Raw genomic sequence first — 23,651 nt, 5'->3', positions numbered from 1 at the left:
GCAACTCTGAACTCTAATTATTTGCATCTATGCTACTGTGAACTTCCAGATGGCATGTTGCTCTGTTTTCTTCCAGTGTGATGCACCCTTTGGGGAGTTTTCCTGAGGAAGAATGAAACATATTTGAATCTGCATGCCATCCTAGTACCCTGTGAATGCCTTGTAAGCAAGACTGCCTTGTCTGGCAAAAAGCGTCTGTGAATTAAGAGCAACTTGGGTTAGGAGTCCACATGCCAAATTAACTTAGTTTCATTCAGCAGCCCCAACAGATTATATTTAGCAGGCAGTCTGTTCCCCATTTGGATGATCTGCTGACATCATGTGCTTCCTTCCTCTAAATCATCTAGGATGAAAGCTGTGATTTTATCATGCATTGAACACACACATACATTTACTCCTTCTAAGCTACTAACGCAAGATAGAGCTCATTTATTTTAGCTAAACCAATTCTTGACATGTATGCACACAAGTGTTTGTCATAAATATTTTATTTGAAGGGTCCAAGGCATAGAACATACACCAGCATTCATATTTACAAGCCTTCAGGCTCTTATTTCAAAATATTATATATTAAGGAACAAGTCTCCTGCTATTTCAAAGATTTTTAATCATGATTTTCTTGTTTAAGCTTTGTTTCCCCCCACCTTTCTATTATCTTTAGTTTTTCTTTCTGTAAAATTTCCAGATATATTTTGTGCTTATTTCCCCATATAAGGACATAGTCTGCTCCACATGATATCACAACTAGTGATGAGGATGTAGCTAATTGTGATCTTACAAGTATATATATTTTTTAAAAATGGAAAAGGAGTGACTAGAACATAAATTCTTTAGCAATGAATAGCCTGTTTTAATCTATCGTTAAAAGAAATTGAAGAAGTATGGGCAATAGTGGCAGCTCTTATTTTCAGGCATGTCTTCACCGATTGCTTTTTTCGGTTTATGATTTGGAACCGGCAGGCTCTATAACTGTTTTCATTCCAAGAAAAATACATGTACAACATCTGCACTCCATAGGTGAAACTGTAGTTGAGGTGGTTCCCTGGCCATAAAACACTCCCTTGAACAGAGGCAGTAAGGTTGACACAGTTGTGCTTTCTCTGATGTGCTTTCCTGTCTGCTTACAGTAGCTGCAGTGATAACTTGATTGAAAATTTGAGAGGATTAATTTATTTTATATCAACATAGGCTTTAGTTTCCTTTACTGGACTTGGTTCCCTGCTTTAAAAGGGCTCAGAGACCAATATGTTTGTTTCATAACAATACTTGAGGAAGAGAATTCCCCTTTTTGTGAGAGAGAATTTCCAACCATGTAGTGCCTGGGCAATAGAATTACAAAATTGGAATTATTGTCTGACTAGCTAAGGGATAAGTCCAATTTAAAATAGGGGATTTGTGCTTGTCCAGCTGTGCATCTACTTTAGGACTTCCAGTTACTCTGTCCACTAGCAAGCTTCTTAATGATTTGAGAAAGACATTTTCATGGTAGGAATTGCACTCTGACTGTCCTGTTTTTCAGTACATACAAACTGCTTACCGTTTATATTTTTAGTTCCACAATAGAGATAATTTCCACTTAAAAGAAACAAACCCCCTGTCACTTTTCAAGGTCAGGTCTTGTCATGGAGGTGAAACATTCTCTGGTGTGAAGTTAGAATACTTTGATGCTGGAATAGAATTGTAAGAATATAAGAATTATTGCTTACACTCTCAACACTCTTGGGTTTTAATGGACATACAATGCCTTCCAAAGTCAGTCCAGCCCTAGTAGTTTAGGACCACCTCTTGGGTGATCTCACTCATTACAGCAAAACCTAATGCTCTTATGTTGCTTGAATTATGTACACTGTAATGTGGAACTATAGGTGAGAGGTTGAAGTTCAGTTTTGTTTTCACTTGGGACCAAATAAAAATTCCAGAGAGCTTTCTTACTTTTTGTGCTAGGAAGGAACCAAAAAAAATGTACGGTGTGAGCAGCAGGTGAGAATGTAAAACATCCTTGTTGCTGTTGAGATGGGCATAGTCTCCCAGTGGGGATGTATGATAACATTCTTGCATGTAGGATGCAGTAGGTACCCAAAGATATGTTTTTTCTGAAAGTGCCTGCTGAGAGATATATGTGGAAGTAGGAAAAAAGACAAAACACCGTTCTGTCTTATCTTCTTTTGTTTAGTGCAGGAAGGCTGAACAACCCTGCCTTTGGAAAAGGGATAATATTTCCGCATCTCAGCCTCTCAGTTACTGGGTCAGCCTGTGATCCACTGGGGATGTTACTTTATGCGTTTATCAAACCCATGTTTGTCTGCTGGTTCTGATCTGACTTAGGGAAGGGCTGGCAAAGTCCTCCTAGCCCAGGAAGTTGAAACTGTGCAGTACTTCTTGCTTTGTACATAGAAGTAGACCAGAAAGCAAGCGAAAAATATTTTCTCTGTGTGCATTTCCTATCTCCTGCTCCTCCCTTGCCCCACAGCCCCCCTTAAAAACAAACAAACAAACAAAACAGCACCCCAAAAAACAACAAAAACAAACAAAAAACCAGAAGTTGAACTCTGGCCTCATACCAGTGAGTACTGCATAAAATGGAAATCCTCAAATGTATTTGCAAATATATAGATGAAGATTGGTTGCTGATTTTTCTTTCTGTATAATTTATTTTGGGACCCTTGAGGTCTGATCTGGTTAGACGACCTAATCTATTTATACTTTACACACTTTTGTCTGCAGGTTTTATGACCAACTGCTGAACATTAAATGAAATCTTATCATCAACAATATAAACTATGTATATTTTTCAAAGCTATAGTTGAAATGGAAGATGAATGATTAGAAGTAATATCTGCAAACAAAAAGTTTTCCTTGTTAGTTCCTTGTGCATTAAGGTATGTTAGCAGTGCAAGAAGCTGGCCCTCTCGCCCAGCCTCACTTGATCAGAAGTAGTAAGACACAGAATTGAGTGGCTCTAGGTATGTCCAGGTATTTCCTTCAGTCCTGGCTTTACACAGGCACGGTTCTCATCCTCATTGGTAGAACTGGGAGCACTGAAGCTTTTCTCCCTGCTTGTCACTAATAACTGGTGACTGTGTGTTTTTTTTCCATATGTAGCTTTCGTGCAAAATTGTGTGCTACTCTGTTGGGGATAAACACGTCTGGTTTTGAGATGCTTTGTGGGAATGAGTAAATATTGCAGGTTTTATTTGATATAGATCATAGAAACCAGACTTGCAGATGTGTTTCCAGACTTCAGAAACAAGCCAGCAAGTCTGCTACGGTGTCTGCATGCTATAGACTTTCTGCTCTGTCTGTGAAGCACCAAGGGCACCTGTGGTATTGCAAGCAGAACAAATGTGGCATAGAAAGCACTTTGTAAATGAAATTACATGCCTCTTCTTATTGCTTGTGCTGAGGATGAATTTGGGATAGCTAACTAGGAAAGAAAAATTGCTTCTTGTTTGATTTGTATGCCATCCCAATCAGGGTCTATATATAAACAAACATTACTGCATAATTACAAGATAAAATGCATGAAAACTTTGAAAAATATATAATCTTGTTCTTTATTGGATCAAAGTAGTAGCAATTTTTTTTAATAGGCATGTTACTTTTGCTATCATTCATAAAGAATGCTTCCATTTTATTTTTTTTTTCTCAATTTTTATGCATAGTCCATGGAAGAAATCAACCTAAAACCTTCCTGCAGTTATCAATACCGGTCCATTTTATTTTGACCATGGTGGCTAATGCTTTTGCTTACTTGTCTATACAGTGCTTAAGGAAAGGCCACAGTTCTTAATCAAAATTCTAAATCTTATCTCAATATACATAACTCAGGAATTATTAAAATTATTTCCTTCTTACCTCATCTATTTGTTATTGTAATTCACACTTAATAATTTGAGAGGTTGAGAGCTGTTAGCAGAAAGTCAGTGTTTACATGTGTTAATTTACTGCTTTATTATTGGTTCTGTGAATTGCAGTGGTCGGTTCTGCCCCTTCTATCATGGATTTATAATCAAATTAAAAAAAATATTACTTAGTTACAGACACGGATTTTCAAGAAATCAATGAGATGACACACCATTAAATGGTAATATTAGGATACCAACCATCTGACTGGAAAAGCCAACCAGAATTAAAGAGAAGTATTGTGAGAGAGGCTGTTGAAGTACTAAGCCAAGTCCTTACATATCACATTATTTCGTATGATTAGGTAGATTTTTTTAATGCCTCATTTATTGTTTGAACCACCAGTGTCTGGTTTCATTGGCCGTGGGAGAGGGAGAATGCATTGGCTCAAACCTTTTGAACATGATACAATCACCCACCCCCCTTTTAATTTCAAACTGAAGGCTCCTTGTGAAGCTTAGTGTGGAGGAGGTTTTCCTTGCTCTTTCCTCTGCTCTAGGAGGCAGGGCACTGCTGGAAGAACTGCGTGCTGAATGCATGGATCAGAAAGCAGACACAGACTGTGCTCCTTTAAGAACTTCTGTGATCTGTATAGCTCACCTTTTATTATTTTATTTTTTTGTTACTGTTGCTATGCTCAGCTGTACCTGCAGCAGAATTGAGGCTAGTACGAATGCCTTGCCTAGATGAATAGAAAAAATTGTACTTTGGAAGGGGAAAGAAAAATAAGCATCTCCTTTCCTGCTTTAAACTGTAAGCCAACCTTCAGTTTTGATTTGGAACTAGCTTAGCTCCATCTGGCTATGAAGGTCCTATGAGTCAGTCTCAGTATTCAAACAGGTTGAATCCTTGAATTTGGAAACTGCTACTTAAAAGTATTTAAAAGGAAAATAAAATACAAATGCTGCACTGTAGCTGTCATCCTATGTTGTAATTGGCATGTAGAACCTTTTGAAAATTGTGTATTCCACCCAACAGCCATTATTGAGATAAATATTTTGTAGGCTTTTTTTGAACCCTGAGATGTCAATAGTTAGAAATCCTGGGATCTTGCTTGTGCATCCAGACTTGTAACTCTTCCCGTAGGTGTGTGGCCCTCGGGCAGCTGCCACTCTGGGGTACAGAAGAGAGTTGTGTTAACCAGGTGATGTGAAGAGCTAAGTATTTCAAACTGTTTGGATTTGATTAATTTGAAATTAAAATCCAGACATTGTAAGTGTACATGAGTTCCCCAATTCTTCTGTGAGGTGCAAACTAAAGTTTCCTGTATTTCTTTTTGCTTCAATATTGTGTCTTACTCAAACTATGTAAGCCCAGATTTTCCAACACATATAGCAGAAATTATATAATTCAAACCATTTAAAAACAGGTTTAATTAGAAGTTTTTGCAAAGATAAAAACAGGACATTTGTAGCTTATCTTACACTTCTGTTTATTTCCCCACAGTATAAAGCAGTACAGGATGGTATTGCTGATGTATATATGTGGTCAGGTGTTGCGTTAAAGAATTTGGCGACTTCCATGGTGTTAATGGTGGTTTGTGGTGTTAGTGGTGGACTCAGTTATTATCTGAGTGGAGAAAATCTGCAAAAAACCCAAAATAATTCAAAACCTCTGGATCCAGGTGAAACCAAGAAAAGTAGAATGGACTATTATTGTCAGTGCTTTCCAAATCTTTTCTCCTAAGAAGAGTTGATGAGATTATTGTAGAATAGAACATGGAAGAGTGTTCACTTAAAAAAAACTTGAATAGTTTTCCTATGCTTGGACTTCTGGATTATGCCATTAGGTGCTAGGCTGGCCAAGGGCTGCAAAGGTTTCCTAATTCCATCTTGAATAACGTTGTTTTCCAAGCAGTAAAGGGAAGAATGCTTGTCTCTATTTTAGCAACCATCACACAGCAAAGGACCTGTTCTGGCACTTCAGTTTTAAGTCTGAAGGAATATATAAGATAAATGAAAAAAACAATTTAAACAAACAAAAAGAACTATAATTAACATAAGATGGGGGCAGTATAAAATCTGTGGTAAGATGATAGAAATAGATAAAATGAGAAAAAGAGGCTATGGAACAGTGAGTCATTTTGCTAAGTGTAGCAGTCTGATGTCCACTTTCCTTAAGGTCATGTCATTTTCAAATGGGTGCAACTGCTGTGTAGAAGAGATCTGCAGGAAGGCAACCTGGGGACAAACTGTGAAACCTGTGCATGTGTTTGCATTTGTTTATGATAATGGCAGCTTGAAAATGCTACCTGCCGCTGTTAAAATTTCTGTTAGCATTTCAGTTGTGTTCTCTGAAGCTAGCTAAAGGTTAGAGAGAAGAAACTAATTTATGTCTCATTAATTAGCAGTACAAGAAACATTTGAGGTCTGAACTTCAGGATTGTTTATAAAAGCTGCAAAATTAGTCAAAATTCAGGAGGATATCCTCCCAGGCATAATATTCCCCCAGAACTGCATTAGAATATATAATTTAGGTTTAAGAGCTCTGATTGTCATGACTTGTTGATGTCGAGTTGTGGGACTGTTTCTGGAGGGTGGGTAGGGACATTGTGATGCTTATACTGTAAAGTTTATTGGTTAAATAGTACAGAGTAAGGCTCTTTTATTTCTGTCCATATTTCCAAAGAATGCAAAACTGCTTTTTCAGCATCTATATTTTAAAATGAGTCTGTCTTTTTTTTTTTTTTTTTTTTTAATTAAAAAAAAAAAAATAAAAACCAAAAAAGAGAATAAAAGCAGTTTGGTTGCCATAGAGATCCAGTCCCTTGTGCTCAGCTTGTTCCATACCCTGAGGCGTGAGGAGCTTACAACTGGGCTACTCTTGCAAAGCAACAGGTTTTGGTTCCTCTCCTGCTTGCTGTCCTCAGAATGCAGCAGCAATCCCACTGTTTTGAGGTGGAGCTTTCCTTTTTCCATTTCCTTGTTCTCCGGTGCTTCTCCATGATGCCCAGGGACTATTGCTTCCCCTGAGAAAACTCCCAGCTCAGGTTAAAGAAATAATGTGAACTGCTACTATGGCAATATGCAAAGACATTAGAATGCACAGAAGAGACCTAGTGTTGAAATGTGAGTGAGTGCAGTAAGGAGGCTTGTTTGGCTCTTATAAACAAGATACAGAAAGGGGAGAGTGACCATAATACAAACAAAAGTCATGGCGTCATCCTGTGCTTTCTCCCTTTGCCATGCTGTTTAGCAACCGGTATCATGTCAGTGCCCTAACTAATGGCAATTTTAAGATCAGCTCATGTTTGTTTGCCTGAAGGGGACCATGTGCTTTTCTTATTTGGTAAAGAGAACAATGATTTGCTGCTTTAGAGCTGTGACTCAGTGAATGTCCTTGGGTACTTTGTAGGTACGGAATGAGAAGCTGGTTTCCATGAAATCTCTAATGATATGAGTCTAGTCTTTGAATTCTCATGCTCTGGAAGAGTTAATCCCAAACCTTGCAAAGTAAATGCAAAGATTCTTTTGCCTTCTCAGGAGTTGGCAGCAAGCTGTTGAGTTGAGTACTATATAGGCTTTTCTACTGACAATCCTCTGTGAGACATTTCATGAGGACTTCTTGTCTTGATTCCACAATCACTCTGCACTGTTCAGAAAACAAAACAACAAGCACCTCACCAGGCAAACCCTAGAGAATGTGTTTTCTGATAATGTCCATTTTTACACCGAGTGACATTTAATAAGGCAAGAATAATAGAGTTTCCTCCAGTTCTAGTGTTGCTGATGGGTGCTGAAGAATACATAAGAGAAAAACTTAAGCAAAATCGGTTATAGTAAGACAGATACTTATCTAGATAGCTTTTAGAATGGTTGGAAATTTACACCATACAGTGTGGTGTGTCTTGGACCTCTCTTGAATAGACACATTACAAGCCCATCAGTGTTCAAAAAAAATTCACTGAAGTGGTACAAGAAATAATTTATTTACTGATAGTTTGCTTTAATTGTCTTTCTGTAGTTCATTCTAATTTCAAGTTAATTGTATACAGTTTGATGACAATATGCTGTGTCTACCAAATGCAAATTCTCCAAAGTCTTCAAGCAGCATTTCATCTTAATGAAAATGCTATTTGGAAGGGAGAAACGTAGTTTAAAAGCAGAGGTCAATTTTGGCAGCTAATGACTTGGCATAGATGAACAGAAATGTCTTGCTAGGGGACTTTTTTTTGCTGCAAAACGCGTTTTTTTCTCAGTCAGGTCTTGCATTGACTTAGGAAGATAAGATCTTATGGCAGTTTCTGAGAAAGTGTACTTTGGCAAGGCTTTGTGATTCTGGCTGATTTCTGTTGCAGATGAGAAGTGCCCCTTTTCTTATAGCCAAGTATCTTGTTGGCCAGAGATGTGAATACAGGGGGTGGGGACCTGAAAAGAGAAGAGTAAGCAGAATGGAAGCTTATGTGAGTGTTCTGAATAATCCATGGGGACTGAGTAATTATGTATGACTCTTAATGAGATGTACATGTCATAATAGGTTTTTTCTGAAGCAAGAAGAAAACTGATGTTCAACAGACTGAGAAAATGTAATGTGAAACTATAGTCCAGTGCTAGCTTTGTTAAAAACCTACTACAGCGCCGAGTTAAAAACATTTAAGACTTATTCGCATGTCAAGGAAAAATAGCATTGACTGAAAGGGTGGTGATTTTCAATTTACCCATGGGAAATTACCTTGCTGCATGCTTTCTTAAAAAGAGGGGGAAAAAATCCCTGTTGTTCTGTATGGTTCTTCATCCTGTGCTGCTCATTTGACATTGGCCAGGAAGCAGGTAGGATTTGAACATTGACTCAGCCTGGACATACGGACAACTGGTTTTCAGTTACCCAAATGGAAGGGAAAAGTCTGTATGCCAGTAGCGATCCTCAAAGACTAAAGCACCATAATGTGTAATCACTTAACAATGTGTGTCTATAGTATTAAGCACATTTGAATGAAGGCAAATGAATGACTTAGAAAATATATCCAATTATGAAAGTCTTGGGGCATATCTGAACAGTGTTTGTTTTCAATTTCAGAAACAAACATCAAATAAAAAGCAATGAAAATGGATTTATATGGTTAGTCTTTTCTCTTCTCAGATGGAAAGTAATTTCCTATTTTGAAGGAATTTCTTTACCACAAGCAACATATTCAGTGAATGGCAATGATATTTGATTGGTAAACCTGTGCAGAAAGATATTTTTTTTGGTAGTGAAAAAATATTTTATATGAACATTTAGACTAATGCCCTTTTTTCTTTCTAGCTGAAACTGTGAGATCTGTTAGCAAGATCGCTAGCATCAGAATACAGATTTTTCTCAAAGAGAACTCTTGGCAAATGATTGAGCTGTGACAGGGAGATTTTTCAAGTGCCAAGTGGGAATTAGGTGCCCAGTTCTCACTGACTTTTAACATCCAATTGCCGTTTGTTCTTTTGTTAATCTCTTTTTTTGATCCGAAGTAATTGGCTTCTGCCTATGTATCTTTATCTGCTTCTGTGAGGTATGTGTGAGCAGGAAAGTGGTGTAGGGAGATTTGAACTGTTCTTTGAAATGAGCATCCTCTGTGTGCTGGCAGCGAGTTGAATGTGACAGCATGCAGAATGTGGATTGCAGACCTGCAGAGTGGGAGAGGAAGAGAGCAGGATTTGTCCTCTGGTGACCTTATTATGCCAGCAACCAAATGGAGTTGCTCAAATATGTAATGGCCAGGTGGAAGCTGGATTCAATGGATTCACTGCACGCTCTGTATTGACAGCCAAAGTGTGGCTGCTCTGGCCCATAACCTCACTCTCCCACTCCTGATATCTGCAGTCTTCTTGACTTAGATCTGAAATAAGAGGTGTCAATCTTGTTGCTCTTTCAAAACTTAAAGTAGCTCTTTGCTGCTTCAGAATGGAGGAATAAAAACCCCAAACGAACAACCACACCAAAACAACTGCAATACGAAGATATCTGAAGAGCATTTGAGTGTGGATGGGGAAATGTTAGTGAAGTTACTTGAAGTTAGGCTCTTCGGTATTGAAGTTTCAAAAACATGACAGAAAAATGTGTATAAAGCTTTTTTAGTGCGTTTGTTGCAAAACTCCAGTGTGTCATGCTAAGTAAACTGTCTAAATCAAACTTTCTGTAGGTTCTTAATTCTACTTGGCTTGTCAAGATGCCTTAGTTTCACTTGGAAAACTCCTGATCATTGACAGATGTCAGAAATATGGCTAGAAGCTGAGCTAGGTGACTATGCAATAGACAATAATGAGCACCCGTGTCTGGGCTGATTTTACTCTTTTTCAACTGGGTAGTCAACATTGTATATATTTGTATGTACACCATTCCATGGGTAGAATGGAATGTTTTTCTAGCATTGGGATGCTAAATAAAATTTAACACCACAGAAAAAATCCTGGTAGGAAGTGAAAATTTGTGTTCAAAGGTAAAACCCTGGAAAATAAGAGGTAGGCATAGATGCTATTTTTCTTTGTTTTTCGGTCTGCTTATTAAGCGAGTTTCATTTTTGTCCAGTGCCTTGGGTGGCACAGGGAAGGCTTATGGAAGGAGGTGGGATTGTATAATTAACAATTGTTCAACAAGGCAAACAAGGCTGAACCAATTCTTGTTGGGCAACCTGTGCTATGTAACTAACTTTTTATTGTAGGGGTGTTTGTGGAGGTGTGTGCAATTCTATTGCAAAGCAAATAACAGTGGGTAGTTTATAAACATTAATTAAGCGATGTGGTGTTTTTATAAGTGAATATTGTTCAATAGCTAGGAATCAATTACACTTTTTTTTTCCGAAGGGCATTCAGTGGCACAAGGTAAGGCAGTACACAGCGTTCTTGACTCAGTCACAACTGCAAGACAATAGTTCTAAATAGTAACTAAGTACTCTTTTGCTCTTTTAAGGGAAGAACAATTCATTGGGTTTCCCTGACATTCCTAGGTTTTATATAATTGTACAATCAAATTAAAAATCTATTAAAATATATTTTATTACATACATTTAACTATAGAAGTTATGCATGTAGTGTTTTAGTTCTACACTGGGCTTTTAGAAAGCTGAAAATTTGATGGAGGGAGACTCTCTTTTACAAAAACATATTGATATACAGAACATATGATTGTTGCACTGTTTATTTATTAGTTAACTTTAGCAATTCTGAAAATGAGGGAAGAAACCCCTTTGGATGGACAGAACATGAAGATATTTAGTGATCTGAAACAGCAGAAAAAGTATTTGGAGTTTAAACATTTTGTTTGGCCCAGATAATAATTTCATGGTAGTGATGCGTTAAATATATGTCAACAGATGTAAGGCATTGTAAATTGAGCTTTTATTGCTTTAAAATTGGTGAGATATAGGGATTAAAAAAATCAATGGGAAATTGAAATACTTTGTTAGAAAATATCAACAAAATTTTGTCTTAAAAAATGTTCAGAGAATTTGAATTTATGAAAGCAAATCTGTTAAAATTTCTTTCATCACCATACTGCCAAATCCTGGTGCTAGTCTTATATTCTCCTGGTTTTCTGAGTTGAAAGGAAAACTTGGACTGAAACGTTTCACCCAGCCTCAGCTTTGTATCTTGTTGAAGTAAGCAGCCATTGTGAAATAAAATGCTGGTCTGAGTCTTACAAGGTCCAGAGAATCTACTTTTGCTGTCGTTAAAATAGTCTTGGGGTCGATAGGCCCTTGGGAGCCACGTAAGTGTGTAGCTAGTTTTTCCCCTTTAGTTGCTTGTACTTGTTTTACTGTTCGGAAATGAAAGTTATTTTCAGATTGTGCCTTACCCTACTTCACTGCTTCATCCCCTGCTCAGCTGCCACAGCATTAGGGTGGCTGTAGTTGCGATACCAGAGGCATGAGCAGGTTGGGGCTGCCCTGTGGCACGGGGAGGGCTCTGGAATGTGTCTTGGAGCCTGTCCAGGAGCTTGGCACAAAGCGCCTTCCTACTTGCTCAGGTTTTAGAACTGCCCTTGACTCTCTTCTTCAGAAAATCAAAAAACTCCTATAGATACTGATCTCCTAAGATACTATACAGCCTAAGAATTTATGTACTCTGCCAAAAAAATACCTGGCTTATAAGGTATATCTGTGTATTTGGAGGCACTGAAAAACTGACCAGGGACAAAGTCCAAACTGCCAAAAGGATATCTGTGATTTAGAAAAAAAGTAAAACATGCACTAGACCTATAGTACTCAACTCCACTGCACAAAAGAGACTTTCAAGCCTTCAAGTTCCTTGTCTAAAGGCTCTGTTTGGTATCTGATGTGCTGCAATGGCTGAATGTCAACTCCTACAAAGTGGTATAAATACTGTCAGAATGAAACTCACTTTGCTAAGATCTAGGACAGGAAACTCCTGCTGTGCAAAAGCCACAATAAGGAAAGTCCGTTGCTAGTGATGAGAAAGCTGAGTAGGAACCCACTTAACTCAGAGGAATTGCAGCCCTGCTGAACTGGATCCAGAGAGTGTCTGAAAGTTTTTACTTTTCTGAGGGGAGAAAGCTTTTTTGGTGTGGGCTTGTTATTTGGAATCGGACGTACTTCTCTAGGACTTTCAGACCACTCCTGTAGCATCAGTCTAACTCATTGTGGTGATTTTTGTTGTGCTTTAATGCCTTTCTTGCTCCAGAGTTCTCTGCCGCTCCCTCTAGGGACCCTTGCCTCTGAGGCAAACACAACTATATACACTGACTTGTGAAGGGCTTTAGACGTTAGGAAAGTTTAGCTAGAAAAAAATAAGGACAAATAACTGTTTTGAGAGCCTATTCATTGGTAGATGATTTTCAGTTTCAAAATTTTGGTTAATCAGTATTTTGCACAGGAAGAAAAAAAATCTTGGCATGGGAAACCATTTAGAACTGGAAGTGAGCATCTGTAAAAGCTCAAGAACTGTTTGCAGTTCTCTGGATCACTTGTAATTCAGGGCCCTGATCCTAAAACCACTTATGCCAGTGAGTAGTATTCACTCTCATTAATTTGGGAAGGGATAGGTAAAGTTTGTGCAAGTAAAGGTTTTTCAAGTCTGGATCCATACTGTTGCTTATGCCTGCTCAAAACTCCCCCTTCAATGCTACCTCCATGTTTTGCTGAGACAAAAATTGGTAAAGTAGAAATCTGAAGTGGGAATTCAGTCACCAAACTTTACATTGATTTCTCTTGAGTTACTTCCAAAAATGGTTGGACCATGGGAGAGTGAAGTGAAACATCCCTGCATTTCCCATCATTATGGGATTCTGCTGGCAAGACCAGGACAGTCCCTGGGTGCTCTGAGACCTGCCACAGCTCTGCTCCTGATGCCAGCTAAGCCAGCTGTGCGTGGCATCACTGATGGGTTATTGGCTTATGGCTGAGAGTGACTCTGTGGCCAGCATCCCAAGGTCCCTGCCCTAATCTGAGCCTTATAATATCATATGAACAGACAAATGTGACTCCTGACCTATTTATTTTCAGAACGATTTGGGAAGTGCTGTGGGTTGCGTGATGTACAAATCTAAGGTTTAGAGGATTACTGTAGAACATTAAATTGTTGTGGCTGGATCACAGTCAGTCTAAGAATAAAGATTTTTTTTTTTTCCCCTGAAAGTTGATATGTAATGTCATTTTATTCTCAGTCATCACAAGCTTTCTGGTTTTTCTAATATTTGGCTTCTTTGCAGAAGCCAATAAGCTACTGGCAATTTCTGACAGCCTAAGAATCACAAAGATCTAAGGGTTCATGAAAATCTAATTCCTACTAAAGACAAAGGCTTTTGTTCCCTATCTGATGAGCATTACCAGATCTCGTGTCACTCAGATGATGGGGGGTGCATGGGAGAATCTTCTTTGTGTGACACAGCGTGTTCCCCGTGCGCTCAGGGGGCCGCTGGAGAAGGGAGCCTGTGACTATTGCAGTAACGCAAGTAGCAGCTGGAGGCCTAGTTATGCTGAGACTTTAACTCTGAGTAACTACAGAGCTTAATCACATTAGCAATGTAAACGTTTCCCCAGCATAGATGGCATCTGTGTCTTTAAAGTGAGTAAGGTTTAATGCATAGTGGATAACAAAGCTATCTAAATAATGCCTCCCTTTCTAGGTCAGTGCTTTCTGTTAAAGTGCACTTCTCTTCTGAAAGGCAATCAGTACAAACAGTCTGGGATCCATATGATGTTAGTATCATGTTTTCACTTATATATTTGCTGTAGTGCTATGTATGATATTATATCTGTAAAAGCTGTGCTGCAAAAGTTGTCAGGCTTCAGATAACAAAGTGTGCTCTTCCCTCAGGAGGTATCGCTCTAATTTTAGACTTTTGAAGAACAGGATATAACAGAAGTAAAGTTGGGGAGAAAAGGTGAGAACTGGATGTATTAGATCAGTAAACATTCTGAATTTACTCAGTAAAAGTTGAGCGCATAGTAAAAAAGGTACACAAAAGAAGGAATGACCTTTGTTAGCTCATCTTTACAGTTGTCAGCATAAGAGGGGATCTGGAGGAGATGTGAATTGGGAGAGCGAAGCAGATGGGTGTATTGAGGGTATGCTGTCACTGAAGAGTAGAACTGGGAACAAGAAGCAGAATTTTAAATGGGAAAAGTGGGTGCCCTGTGGAGTCAGATGTTCCTGAATATTTGATCAACTATGGATCTGGATGAAAGCGAGAAAATGTACTTAAATATACAGAGAAACCAAGAAGGTCAGGACTAAAACCCAAACTTTCTCTTGTGTGAAGAAGAGAGTATTAGTAGAAGGACTTAAATTAGTGAAATAATCGAGTCAAGGAAATGTTGGGACAAGTTGGGACTGTGTCCTTGTGTCTTTGGTGCACAGAATGAGAAGGTTTTGCTGGTCAAATCTGTGTGATGAGGGCCTGGATGAGAGTTTTAACTGTCAGAGCTGAAAGAAAAGGTCACTTCCTAGACACTGTTGTCTTTGTCCTTCTAATTTTGCTCTTAGGAAAAGCTCTAAATGAGGTAGTACAGGATGAATATGTGGCCCATGAAGGGTTTACAGTGGAGAACAAACTGTATTAAATTGAAATATGCATAAAAACTAAATTAGACTAGCTTATAAAGTGAAGTTGAAGCCAATTATGGAAATTAAGCATGATGTAATAGTTAATGAAACCAGTGTAGCAAGCACAGTGAAGCTATGCTGATTGCCAAGAACATCTTGCTTTTACAGTACTTATGTAACCACCAGGAAAGGCCTCAGAGTATTTTTAATAACAATAAGCCTTTTTAATAACATTTCTTTTTCACTTTTTTTTTCTTTCTTTTTTCCCTGTGGCATTTTGTGCTGTAGGTCGAATGTGGGGAGAGAAGTAAGAAAAGGAAAATGTTGTTTGTAATTTTCCCAAGCAGCATTCCAGGTTATATATCTATTCTTATTGCCATTGTGAGCTAATGTGAATTGCATGTGTGTACTTCATTAACAAGGAAAATTCCGGCTCCTCAGAACCTCTATTGCCCTTACAAGCTGAATGGAAGATTTGTGTGGCTGTCTGCTTTGATTTTCTTCTGTTTTCAGCAGTCCAAATTTAATTTCATTAGAGGAAAGAAATACCCAGCAAAATGCAAAACAATGTAATACTGTGTCGGTTCTGTGATAACAGATGTTTTCCAAACTTTTGTGCTATTAAAAAATGGCATAACATGAATCTGAGCATTAGAGTACTTGATTTGTCACTTCTCAGAATTTCTCGGCCTTATTCCCTCAATAGAAAACTAGATTTCACTTCACAAATCCTTGCCTGACTAAAGTCAGAATAAAATAAGGCTAATGAACAGGAGTCTCCAGTTCAAAATAGAGATTTATTCTAGTATAGGCTGATAATAGAAATTTACCTGCTACAGATTGGCTTTTCCTCAGCAACAAGCAGGTTTTAAAATTTGTTCTGTGATCTACAGATCAGGTAATAGCAAACTTATGACTTAAGTGCTAGACTGGAAGCTGAGAACATCTCTTCATGAGCTTTGTACAAGTTCTTGGTTAATTTAGGCTACATGTCCATTAGCTTCTTATGTAGAAGGTAAATGTTAAAAACAGGTTAGAAGGTTTAAAAATGTTTTCTGAATTGTCAAAGCTAACTCCTTCTAGAAATGCCAACATTTGACCAAGTTTTATCTGAGGGGAACAACATTAGAGTAGGACACGTACTTGGGAATGGGAAACTGAGGTACTGAGCTCTATTCTGCCTAAACCTTATTACTGGTATCAGAAGTGGGTTTGACTGTGGCTTTGAATCGCAAGTAAATTATATAGCGTGGTGCTTATTTTTCAAAGAACCCAAAGCATTCATGCTTGTTCATGTTCAGCTTTTTTATACTTCTAACAAAAATCCTCTGATTGCTTTAGTCAGTATCTGGAGATTGTTATTGTGGTTACCCATTCTGCTTCCCTGACTTGGGAAGGCTAAAGGAGAACATATTCATTTTCTTGCATCATGTTATCTTCTGGCTTCTCCTTCCACAGCTGATTATCTGGTTCATCCTGTATTTCCCTGAATTAGCCCGATTTTGATGAGTATTACTGGCTGGAAAACAGATCGTCATAACTACACTTCTGGGTGGAGAAAGGCACTTGCTAGAGAACAAAGAGTATATTTAAATAGTCCATTCAGCTGTAATGCTTGTTTGCCTTAACAGGGCACCATGTACTCAAAAGTACTGTTGGTCCCGTGAGAGAATCTCCATGTTATTGGTGAATTAAAGAAATAGGCTGTTAGACCTAGCCCAAGAAGTTTGAATCAAAGCTCTTATCCGTGAGTTCTTGGTGAATTTCAGAGAAATGCAAGGTGGATGAAGTGAAACATTTTTGTGTCTATGCCACTCTTGTTTATTTGGAAAACATTTCTTTGTTGGAAAGTAACCTGAAATCTTGAAAAAACAGAAAGAAAACACAGTCCTTAGAGCTGGTTGTCTTGACATCCATTCTCCTGGGCATCCATACATCTGTACTTGTTCCATATCTCTAATATTCCAAGTTATAGAGGAGAAGGTCTAAAGAGGATTGTTAAAGAGTTTTGCATTGTTAAACAGTTCATAATCTGAAAATGTGCTAATATTGTGCAATAAAGAGAAACTGTTACCAAGTACTTAAAAGGCCTCCTTTCTAAGTTATGCACATGGTAGCAAGATACACCAGCTAATTAGTATTTCTATCATGCTAACACAATTATATTGTGATGGAACCAATTACTATTGTTTAACTGAAACAGTGTAGGTTACAAAATAATCAGAAGCAGAAAATTGATGGATGAGGCTGTGCTTCAAAGTCCAAGCTTTTAACGGTGAAGTCATACTCATTTAAAGCTTTGCTCTTCCTGGGATTATGTGGTAGGTTTTTGCTAATGGTACTGCTGTGTTTGTGATCCCAAACAGCTTTAATTAATTTTAAAAAATGAAATAGATAATTTTCTTTTTTCTTCTTTCTCTGCTTAAGGAGTCACCAAAGCAAGTTGGAGTTATTTTGCAAATAATTTCTAAGCTTGAGAGCACTAACTCTGTTAGTCATGAAATATTGGAAACAATGCAACAGCTCATTGCATTGTGCATGTATTTTCCCCTTGTCACCTATTCTACCTCATAAATCAAAAAATCCCAAACAAAGGATTTAAAAAAAAAGAAAAGAGAAATAAGACAAATCAGGAAAGGAAGAAGAAAACAGATTAATATTTTTATTTTCTTTCAGAAAAATTGATAAAAAATGAGACGAATAGGTTTCTAAAATACTGAATATCACTTTCTTTCCTATATTGACCAAACACAACAGTGTTTTGTATCCGTGTGCAATTATCACATGCAAAAAATTTGATATTCCTTGTTTCTATAGCTACAGAAAGTGTAATTACTAAGAGTATCTTTTGCAGATTGCATTGTAACTTCAGGTAACTAATGGCTTTTCTTTTTTAAACTGTCTGCGCAAAATGCTTAGTTTGAATTTGACACAAGTAATACCATTTTCCATCCTAGTTAAGTACTTTATTGTAAAACTTATCTCTCCAGATCCTGGGGTTCTGTCTATAAGCATATTACAAATATTATTGCTACTTATTTTCTGGAAGTAAGATAAAGTACTGTGTGTGTCCAGAGAAGCTTCTCTTCCATTTTTACTGCTTGCTACATACTACCGCAAATTCAGCATGAAATCACTGCAGAGATAATTCATACTGTTCTCCAATATCTTGCATTAAACCAAAGGCACCTCAGAGACCATAACATTATCTCTGGGAATACAAACTATGTAAATATAGACTTGCAATGCAGGGTTGTGTTAGACTGTGTAATTTTCTTAATAAAAAAGGATCAAGGTCAAAAATGTTTGTCTTTCTTTTGTCCATGAGAACCGGTTTTTCAGCTGCCTCCAAATTATTCTGTGGGAGAAGGAGACTTCTTTTCATTATTATTATTTTTTAGGATTAGTTCTTGATGAAAAAATGATAAAGTCAGTGAAGCACAACCTAGGCTGCACAAACTTTTAAACTGTGGAATAAGAGGCATTTAAGGGCTATGCATATGAGGGGAGTTTGTTCTGAACCCATGAAGGACACAGTAGGAGAAAATGGGTATCTGAGTTGGTCTTAGAGATGTGAAAATCATCCTGGAAAACTGTATAACCTCAGATGTTTGCTCATAAGAGCTCTAATATATTTTGACTACACTAAAATCAAGGCACTAACTTTTCTCATTTGTTGATGACTAGACCCAGGCTCAAACCATCATCAGGTCAGAGGTTTTCAAGACAATGGAAAATTAAGATTTCAGTTAACTGGACTGAAAGAAACACCAGAAGCAAAATTAACCTTCTTAAGGAGATTATTCTGACTTTATCTCTTACACTGTGCAACATGTTGGACTTGAAAATAATAGATACAAAAAGCATTAAAAAAGCATCATTAGTCCGTAGCAGGTTTTCTGGGTTATGATAAACTCTGAGAGTGAAAAGTCTGCACAGGCTGCCATTTTGTCTCTCCAGAAGGACTTTGGTGTCCTTCTTTCTTGTGTTCATGAAATACATCTCCAGATGTCTGGTTTGTGTGTGTGTATATGTATCTAAATATAAAAATACCCCTTTATATGTTGCTATATGTGTATATACATTTGAAGGTGTGTGCGTGTATATATATATAGACTGCTCATACATAAATTCAGAATAACAATTATTTTTATTCTAGTACAGACCTATCCTTGTTGACTATCATGAATGGACTTCCTGATCCGGATTTTCAGCAACTTGATTAATGGAGTTTCTCTTAGAAATTAAACTGCTTACAAAGACACAAGTTTAGGGGCTTGGCAGTTGGAATTTTATTTAGCTACTGTCTTTGTCCATGGCAAAATTTATAATTACCTGATATTTGCTCTTTTGTTCTATTTGTCATTTGACAGATTTGGAAATGTGACATGTGCAATTATTGAGCCTAACTGGGCCAGTATGGGGCACGGTCTAAACTATTTAAAATGAGTGGACTGACAATAGGAATGAATTGCATGGCCTGACCATGGCCGTCTTTCCTAGCTGTGTGCTAAATTGTATCGTGGCCAACAGTCACAAGCTATGGATCAGATACCTGGTAAAGCTGGAAGACAGGAGCGTTCCAGGAGAGTTTCCCAGGCAGAACATGACAGCGGTTCCTCCAGACGTTCAGTGTGTGGTTACTAGTGAATGTGACTTAGCAGTTCCCTGTCAGTTTGCTTTTTTTCTGTAGCTGACAGCTGGCTAACACACAAGCAGCTGTGCCAGAGAAGTCCTGATAGGGATTCTGTGATTTTCCCCTAGCATAAATAAGAGCTTGTGCTTGAGCATCTCATCCATTGCCTGGTAAGAAAAACCCAAGGAAATTACAGGGTTGAAACATTCAGTGGGCAGGCGTTGCTTGCCTGCAGTTCTTTGGGCATCAAAAGGCGTGGAACCAAGTTGACAGATTGTTAATTCCTTTTCTTACACATAGCACCAGTTACAAAAATAGAAAAGGAAGGAGGAGGTTTGGGCTTATTCCAGGCAGGATCCCAGTTTCTTCCATTTGGTACATGGGTGGTGTTTCCTCTTCTGGCACTTGGGGATTTGATTGTTTACACAGGTTTGCTTAGCGAGTGCACAATTTAAAAAATGATTTGACAGGAAAACAGACTTGTTTGCATGTGTGCACATGCACATAAAATTTATAAGCTCTGTATGAATGCATAGCATTGACAAGAAAGAGATGTTCCTTCTGACAGGACAGAGCTGGGTAAGATGGAAACATTGGGGCATCTTGCTTCATGCTCAGCCGTTCTCCAACAGCCCTTCGGTTCTTGGTGCCCTCTCTGCCAGCTGGTGTTGGCTGGGGTGAGCAGGGAGGTGGATGTGGCTGGGGGAGAGGACGTGAGGGCCAGAGGAGAAAGGTGAAGTTGTTCTTCAGGACTGGCCATTGTTACTTCTTGCTGTAGGTACCTGGTGTTTGGGGGACTGAAAGCCTACTGGGGGTACATAAAAGGAAGACAAAGCCAAATGGGTAACAAAGTGTTCGACTGTGGCTCACTCAGCTACGTATATGCATTTATTTTACATGCTAGCAATAGTGATGTGTGTATGCATGGCATCTCTATATCATCTGCACGTGATGTGGCAGCTGTGTTAGTTCTCATTTTATTATTGATTACTTTGTAGACAATTTAGAAAAAAACTTAGAAATGCAGAACAATGAACTAAAAATATTTAGATATTAATTGTATGCCTAGGAGGTTCTTTCATTTAAGTTCATCAGGACATTGAGTATTGCCCTTACACATTGAAGACCTGTCTTTTCAGGTTTTATTGAACACTTAAACTGTACCAAGTCTTTTCTATTGTTTCTATGGTGGCACTTTTAAAATGAATAAAGTGTGAAGAGACAACTGTATTTCTGTTATATTCACATAGTTAATCTTATGGTTGCTTAGCTTGTGTTTACTTCTTTGAAACAATTCCAGACAAAAGCAAACAGTCAGTTGAAATTTTCAAGTTCAATATTAAGATGTAATGCAGGAAGAGGAATACAGTACAAGACTTGGAATTGAGAGAAGTCTTTTTAAAGCCTGGATGAAGTCTAATGTTATTATCTGTACCACAGTCTTACACAATAAATTGTAAAATCTTTTAGTGTCACCTGTACTGCTGTTTTAAAATTAACTGGTTGTCCTGTGTAGTCATATGGTTGTGTTATGTGAATTGTAGGCTGAGTGAAAGAAAAGAAAGGTATTACAATATTTCCTGACAACTCCTGTGATTTTAGATGAATCAGAATAGCACCTTCAGTTTTCTTTTTCTCAATTCGGTTACTCTTTGGCAACAGTAATAAAGAATGATATAAATGTGATTGAAGGATGAAATGATAACTGTACAAAAACTTAGGGCAACTTTTTCTCCCTTCTCAGTCCACTGAGAGCCAACATTGTGTTGATATCATTTTGTGTTGCATGAATGTGATAATCAGGTTAATTAACAGTAGTGGAGGTTTTATCAGCAATAAGAAATCAGAGAATATAGTCTTTAAACTTCCTGGATCCTCTTATTTTCAGGGGTGAACAGGACAGCTTTTGCAACTTGGATTCTGTTTCAAGAAAGTTGGACCAGAAACACCTGTCCATTTTTGTACCCACTGTGCTTTACTTCCCATTGGAACTCTGCTGCCAGCCAGGCTCCCTGCCTGCTGGGTGCTTTCCGTACTTTCCTCTTCTGTCTTCCTGATTTCTTTCTATATCTCTGCCTTTCTCTTCCTGACTTACCACCACTAATATTGATAGAGATCTCGGAAACTGATCTGTGTTGATTGTGCAGCCAACAAGCAATGGCAGAGCCAGGGCTGTTACCAAGCCCTGGTGTCAGCATTGCTGGGCAATGCTGTAGCAGCCAAGAACTGGCTGGTTACAGTGGAATATATTCCTCTTCAGTTTTTCAGAACTGAAAAATATTTCTGTGCAACCTGAAGAAGACTGGCTTTGTTTTTTTCTCAGTTTTTGCTCTCTTTTTTTTTTTTTTCTTTTTAAATAAAGTTGAATCAGTGGAACTTTAATAGTGATCAGAGCAATGCAATGTAGTTAGATTGCAATTACAGGATGTGGTTTAACTTCTGGAAAATAACCTTTCAACTGACAAACAGCCCTTGAAATAATGCTGTTTGACTTCATCAAATAAAAAGGGTAAATCTTTGGCAAACACATCATGGCAAAGTTCTTTCAGATTTCTGAGACAGGCAAAAGACTTTTTTATACTTGGATGGTGTTTTTGTGTTGTAGGAATGACAAATGACAACCAGTGATTAGGAAACGCTTTTGCAGAGTTATTAGAGAGGCATTTAATAAGCAAGGAAAGTAGTGTAGAAAATGGCAGTGTACACCGAGGGTATGGTTTTAGAAGGAATGGCAGCATTTTCTGTGACCAATAACATGTCTAGTGTCCAGAAATCATTTGGGATGAAAAGTATAAGCATATCTCAAAAAAAAAAAAAAAAAAAGTATGGCCTATTTCAAAATATAAAATTATAGAAAAAGAATTATATCTTGATATCAAACTAGCTCATGCATTTTTTTGACTGGAATGAGCATTGGGCTGTGGCATGGTGACAGTTTGGTCCAGCTGAGTAAAACTGTCTTCCAAGTCATAGCCATTTCCTGAGCTGGCTGCTCAATAATGCTTCCACCAAGCTGTGCTCCCTGTTAGTGCTGGCCCTTCTCCTGCAAACTGTGCTTCCTGCACTTCATTAGATGAGAAAAAGGATGAGCTGCTCCTCTGTTTCTCTTTTCAGACTCATGTCTGGAGGGTCCCAATTTCAATGCTCAGTAACACAGCTCGTTGACCTGGCCTCTAACCCAAGAGCATGCCTTCAGGGAGAGGGTCTGCTTTGCCTTCTCAGCTTGAGAAGAGAGAAATTCCTAGCAAAATTGCTCCTGTGTTAATATCAAACATGGTGTGACTGTGGTTTGGGGTAAAGTGGGGTGTTCCCAATGCCTTTGTCATTTTGGTTATCTCCATAACTTTGATTTAAAATTTTCCTTTCCCACTTGGAGTTGCATTAGTATGTGGAAAAAGATATCAGCTTCTCTAATGGTGAAATGAGTCCTGGCAAATACAGTCCTCTGTGTACTAAGCAGCCAGGAGTGGTTCAAATGTTCCAATACCAGGCGACATCAAGCTTGTCTGGAAAAGCCAGCTCTAATAGGAGCTAAGCTGGATCAGCTGAGTTCTTGGCTTCTCTAAAATGATGTGCAAAGGGTACTAATTAGTAACATCTCAGCAGGCCTACATTTGAGACTGTTCAGTAAACCACCAGTGATGACACTCAGTAGTAACATTTGTACCAGTCTTGTCAGTAAGGATTAAGGTTCAGAGACAGAGGCTGTAAGGAGGTGATATTAAATGGATCAGCTGTGTTCGGTGTCTTCCACTCCACACAGCTGGGAGATGGGGAGAGAAAACAAAACTGTACACTTGCTCTGGCCACTGTTTTTTTTTCTAATTAAGATAAGGTCTTTGCAGTGTCTGCTGAAAGTGTTCACCTTGCCATAGAATGAAACTGTTTGGGTTACCAGTATTTAAATGAAGGCAGGCAGTGAAAGGCAAGTTGAGCTAGAAATTCTCTGTCGGGAACCTGGGTGTGCCATTTTCCCTGCTGCTGTGAGTGACCCCACATGCTTCTGGAGCTGTGGGACTCCTTCCCACTAAGCCACCGTCACTGCTATCTGTATGTATTTTTGCCTTTTGCATTATAACACAATCTTAAATTAAAAGGATATTAGCACAAACACGTGAGTAATTAGTAACAGCAGACAA

The 23,651-nt window shown here is 38.2% G+C and overlaps 1 protein-coding gene across 1 annotated transcript in view; it reads left to right on the top strand.

The window, feature by feature from the left end:
• Nucleotides 1-23,651, top strand: part of GRID1 (glutamate ionotropic receptor delta type subunit 1) — a 524,523-nt gene that overhangs the window by 128,277 nt on the left and 372,595 nt on the right. The gene's annotated exons all lie outside the window — the stretch shown is intronic.

Source organism: Nesoenas mayeri (genome assembly GCF_963082525.1).
Source record: "Nesoenas mayeri genome assembly, chromosome: 7".
NCBI classification, from domain to species: Eukaryota; Metazoa; Chordata; class Aves; order Columbiformes; family Columbidae; genus Nesoenas; species Nesoenas mayeri.
The sequence above is the reverse complement of the archived record's forward strand: the minus strand, read 5'-3'. Positions and strand labels throughout refer to the sequence as shown.